At 37.1% G+C, this 6000-nt stretch overlaps 1 long non-coding RNA gene across 1 annotated transcript in view; it reads left to right on the top strand.

Annotated features, from left to right (window-relative positions):
* The window catches only part of LOC123835979 (uncharacterized), a 128590-nt gene extending 124975 nt beyond the window's left edge, over positions 1-3615 (top strand). Inside the window, exon 3 of the long non-coding RNA XR_010406664.1 lies at positions 3491-3615. This is a non-coding gene — a long non-coding RNA (uncharacterized LOC123835979). The remainder of the gene's footprint in view (positions 1-3490) is intronic.
* The last annotated feature ends 2385 nt before the right edge of the window (positions 3616-6000 follow it).

Below are 6000 nucleotides of genomic sequence, written 5' to 3' on the forward strand. Positions count from 1 at the left end.
GGTTATGTAATTACTAGTGGATCTTTTGTGTTTCATCATCTGTGTTCCTGTCTGATGAGTAATCCATTTTATTTCTGAGGCAGCTGATGTGGCATTTGTATCAACAGGCAGTTATAAAAACCAAGCATCTGTAAATCCTTCTGATAAATATTTGTGAAGTTTCAAAATCCTCAGGTCTGATCAGTCTAAGTCAGTCTGCAAGACTGTCTCCTAGAAAAGCCATCTGGAGACACAGTAGTACTTTCTAGCCATGGGAACTTCCCCGTGGGGGTGAGGGGTAGGGAACTCAAAAGAATCTTCAGCAAAGATAAATTAACCTTCCAAGAAGGCATAGAGTTTCAGACAGTGATAGTAAACTTGATGGAGATCAGACAATAAAAGCCTCATTTTTGGGAGTGGGAGAGTTGGGGGATCAAAAGTCTGGTTTAGGGATGCCTGGGTGGCTCAGTCGGTTAAGCATCTGCCTTTAGCTCAGGTCATGATCCCAGGGGCCTGGGATCAAGTCCTGCATCAGGCTCCCTGCTCACCGGGGAGTCTCCTTCTCCCTCTGCTACTCCCCCTGCTTATGCTCTCTGTCTCTCTCTCTCTCTCTGACAAATAAATAAATAAAATATTGAAAAAAAAAAAAAGTCTGGTGTAAGTCCCACTCAACAAGTCCTGAAGAGAAGTCCCTGAGGTTTGCTCTCCCATTCTCATAGAACAGAGGCAAAACTCTATATAAAGTATTATTATGAGGAGGAAAAATTTAAATGAAGGTTATATAAATTTAAAACCATAAATATGCAAAATATACCTTAAAATAACTATCACTTTTGGAATATTCTCCTGAGTTTTGAACATGGACAAGAATATCCCCCTTTTTTATTCAATCTCTCTCTAAAACTAGCTGACTTATTATCTAAAAAGAAAATATAGTAGAAAGTAAAATTCTGACTGGATCAACGAAATGGTCAGGACTCAGTAATATAAGATTAGAAAATAGCTTTATTTTTTTCCTACCATTTTTGAAAACTTCTCTGTCAGATATTCCTTCCTCATGCCTAGATGATATTTTCTGGTCACTTTCAGTTTCATTTTTCAGGTATTAAAAGAGCAGTCTGATCTAAACTGAACTTGTCATATCCACTTTAGAGCTTTTCCCTTTCCCTTGGGCCTGACCCAGAACGTTGGGAAGGGGTGTGTTGACTCTTCTCTCTTTTTTGCTTCATATCTTCCTGACTTGCCATTCTTTGCTGTTGGATCCTTCAGAGTTGGATGGGACAGAGGAGTAAGACATGTGGGGCAAAAAAAAAAAAAAAAAAAAAATAGAGAGTCTTTATTTAGCTGGTACTGTTGGGAGACCTTACTCAGGGGTCATGTGCTCTCTGGCATGGCAGGCTCCTAATGCTGGCTCTTTCTTTAATAGGGCACCATTGTGGTGTTTTTATCATCAGCACCCTGCCCCTCCCCCATCTCTGACACTGTGCAGTCTCTTGCTGTGAGAGATGTTCTCTCTGGCTAACCCATTTCATCTTGTTCTCTTTGCCTGATCTGGTACCCACTATTCCACAGCTTTACTCGTACTGGGGTCACTCAGATGTGGCAAGTGACAGGTAGTCTTGGGCAAAGCTCCTCAAGGTTATTCAATCCAGTGGACTCCTACAAGCTTCGAACTCTGGTAATCCAGCCTCTCCTCCTCCAAAAACTTTATTACCCTTTCCATTAGTAGTATCCTGAAACAGGAGCACAAGTTTCTACAGTGTAGGAAGTAGGGAGGGTAGCAGGGGTGTGTGTATGTGAACTCAGCAGTCTCCCCTATCCAGTCAAATCCCATAAAAGGTACAATTTATGTGAGTGGAACAAAGCATACACAAACAAATGGGAGACATTCACATTGTTTTAGTACAGTATTAAGCCCAAACTGTAACATGAAGTTTTTATTGAACAAATATGGATGGGATGGGAGTGTGGGAAATCAAGTTGACTAAACATTTGATGAAGATTAGTTGTGGAGACAAATGGATGCACTTAAAACTCAACTGAAACTACAGTAAGGTCTGCCTTCTATGCACGACTATAATGAAGACTACTGCTCATCCGTCTGAATCTATACAGGCATTCCTGATTAGGTCAATGCAAGTGCAGTTACAAGAATTGAGAATGTTTTTCTCTGAAAGTGCCTGTAGATGTCACTAAAACAAATGATTCTTTTATCCTTGATTTGATAGTGGGGTGCAAAAAAGCCCACAAAAACAGTAAAAAAGTAAAAAAACCCGCTATTTTGTAAAGACCATCTGTACTGTTACATTAACGTACATCGTACAACCACTACGGTGCACAGTAAGTTTGCAGATTTTTCTCCCATTTTACAGTTGTGATTTATCTTCAACGAAAGTATACTCAGCAATACTCTTTAGTTTATAGCAGGGAGGGAAAATTCCCTCCTCCATTCTCTCATCACCCCACAGACACCTCTTTCAGGGCTAGAGGCACATCTTTTCTCCTTTACCATAAGAGACCCTGTCCTCAAGCTAAGAATATTGATGCCTTGTGAAAGAAAAAAAAAAAAAAATCATACAGGCATTGACTCTGAAAGAACAAAAGTGGAGAAAACATTTTGAAATGTGCTCGGGGCAGCATTCAATTCTAAAAGCATTATTTATTTATTTATTTTCCTGCACTGGTTTTAAAGACAACTATAAATTTAAGTCATGTAAAAATTTTGATCCCTCTCCTTTTAGCCAAGGAAACTCAGTGCAAAATGATGAATTAGGAGCTCATCTTTGAATAGCCAGGGAGAGTATTTAATAACATGATTTAATAACATTACCCAGGAAGCATGTGGCACCTCTACTTTCATACAGTGGACAGTATGCTTTCACCTGGGACCATATTCTGCATGTCATTCTTCTCATCAAGAGGCTATCAGTTTTATCACAGGATGGCCAAGAATGAGACCTGATGAAAGAAGAATGCTCAAAGAAGAGGAGTTGACAAGCTTCGGGGCCATGTTAATAGAGTGTGACCAGCCTTTCTTATATTAGCAAGAATTTTGTAGGACCCCCCGCCCCCGGAAAAAGAATCCTCTTTAGAAAATCATGGTACTTAAAATGAAATCCAAGCAAGTATAAAGTAGACATGGAGAATAAGTCCTCTGAAAATAAGTCATGTGTTAATGAAAAATAGCTCAGGGCAGGAGAGACATAAAACACTGAAAGTTATCAGTAGGACCTAGAAGAAAAAAAAGTCCAGACAGAACAGAGACTACTCTTGTCATTATTCTAGAATAAGTATTATTACCCATTCCATGTGGGGAAGAATTGAAGATTGAAAATTGTATATTTCTTATATGTTGTGATGAATAAGCATACGCAAATGGTAAAACATATGTTTCCAAGTAATATATTCAGAGTCTAATTCTAAATAAGGATTTAAGCTTTTTTTACTGATTCTATTTTTGTCCTCAGAAAGTCCTATGCTAAAGAACTCTTTCTGGTATACTTACTTATAGATATTTGAAGAGAATGGACCTACTGGCAGAGCCTCATCATGATCCTCGTGTTCAGATTGGAGAAAAAAACAAGTAAACATTTTCATTTGCAAAATTCTGTCTTAATGAGATTTATGCTTATAATTATTTTCTCTTTGGTAATACTACAAAAAATTACCCCATTTATTCGATATAGTGAAATATAAAAAATACATGTTAGAGGTTTCTCCAAAAGTTAAACATAGAATTATCACATGGCCCCACAAGTCTACTGCTAGGTATATATCCAAGAAAAGATGGATCCACAAAAAAAGTTACACGTGGGTGTTTATAGCAGCATTATTCATAATAATCAAAAAGTAGAAACAACCCAAATGTCCATCAATTGATGAATGGATAAAATGTGGTATATCCATACAATGAAATATTATTTGACAATATAAAGGAATATAGTACTCATACCTGCTATAAGATGGGTGAGCCTTGAAAACATTATAGTAAGTGAAATAAGCCATTCAAAAAAGACAACTATTGAATGATTGCATTTAGATGAAATGTTCACAATAGGCAGGTCTATAGAGATAGAAAGTAGATTAGTAGTTGCCAGGGGTGGGGGTAGGGAGGAGTATGTGGGTATCTAGGAAGTGTCTGCTTGTAGGAATAGGGGCTACTTTTGGGAGTAATGAAAATGTTTTGGAGTTAGCAATGACTGCACAACTATGCGAATATACTAAAAAAGAAATCTCTGAATTGTACACTTCAGCAGGGTAAATTTTATGATATGTGAATTATATCTTCATTTGAGACACAGAGAGAGAGATGGATTGTTTGCTGGGCATCATGAAATCAGTTTGAGGTTCCTTAATTAATGCTCCCAGGAAGGGAAAGTTTCTCATTTGCTCAACTCACGAGTAAAATGATAATTGATAAGATTCTACCTCTCCTATTTTCTTGCAGGGGTAGAAAAAATGTCTGGGAGACATACAGTATATTTGGGTAGAAAGAGGGATGTAGTCTTTAGTCACTCTGAAGAGGACCATTTTTCCCAGTACAGGCTAATCCATAAATACAAATGAGTCACTGCCCAAAGTAGAGAAGAGTCTCATTAAATTTGGGGGATGGAGGGAATCCCAAAATAGACAGTGGACTCATACTAAACAATAACACAACTCCAAGGTTGTATATGTAAATGCATAGAAATCATATGGGAGACCAATGAAATAATTGTTTCTGTTTTTGTTCCTTCTGGGCAGAATACAAAATACCCCAAAATGTCTTGATAAATCACTCTTAAAAACCACAAGTATTTTAAGGACAATAACATTTTAGTAAAAATCAAGTTTAAGTGGTCTGTGCAGTAAACTCTTCCAAACAATATGAAGAAATTACATTCAGGTCAAGACAATCCTCTTCATTACATATTACACTCCAGTGGCTTTGGGTAAAAATGTGCTTCTGAAAATCCAGTGGATTTTTATAAGTAGCAAAGCCCAAAATATGCTCCTAACTATACCATGTGATGTTTAATCTAGACTGATATTCTGAAGTATTTTCATATAGACCTGGAACTTCCTTTGCTATTGCTCCTCAGGCTCTGGATGGAGTCACATGATTTGGCTTTTAGGCATCAGGAGCCACTGAATTAGTAACTATACCGTGATGATACTTATTTTCATGTTTCTTTCACTTAGTATTTTTTAAAAGTACACTTAAAGGGTGCTTAAGCATTTTTTTTTCCCTTCAGGAACAAAATGATAAATTCAATAACAAAATTTTTACATAATTAGTTGTGCCAAAATTCATTTAAAAATATTAACTGAGTTATCATCCTTCCTGTTTCCCAAGGACTTAAAGTAGCTGCAAGTTATTTCACTGTGCTAATATCAAAAGATAAAACAAAAGTCATACAACAAATAAAGGCATAAAAAATAAATACATAAATGCATATATATGCAAAGAAATGAAATAGAAAAGAAATATTAAATTTTTAATCCAGTAATGAATGATTTTGATAAATGTTTATCAGACATGTAAGTTTTTTTTCCATTTTTATTTAACACTGAACAATACTTCTGGTTTAAGGTGGTAGATTTAGCACAAGCATGTCTATTCCCTTACCTCCTGAAATCCCAATATATGATAGCGTAGAAATCAACTCATAAAATGGAAAGAGTGGGAGGAGAAAAATTATTGAAAAAGATTCCAGTAAATTTCTTTTATTTATTTATTTATTTATTTGACAGAGAGAGAGCACAAGCAGGGGGAGTGAGGGGGGGAGAGGGAGAAGCAGGCTCCTGCTGAGCAGGAAGCCTGATGTGGGGCCCATCCCAGGACCCTGGGATCATGACCTGAGCTGAAGGCAGACGCTTAACTAACTAAGCCACCCAGGTGCCAGTAAATTTCTAGAAGACTCAAGGAAGATAAAACCCTGTCGACAGATTTTTTAAAAATAAATCATTGCAGCCCAGAACACACAAGAGGGAATGCCATACTAAAGGGAAGGCTGAACTATATAGCAGAGCTAACAGAGA

The sequence above is a fragment of the Mirounga angustirostris genome, unplaced genomic scaffold, assembly GCF_029215605.1.
Source record: "Mirounga angustirostris isolate CCGP_5_RB_7025 unplaced genomic scaffold, mMirAng1.0.hap1 SCAF_12, whole genome shotgun sequence".
In the NCBI taxonomy this organism is placed as follows: Eukaryota; Metazoa; Chordata; class Mammalia; order Carnivora; family Phocidae; genus Mirounga; species Mirounga angustirostris.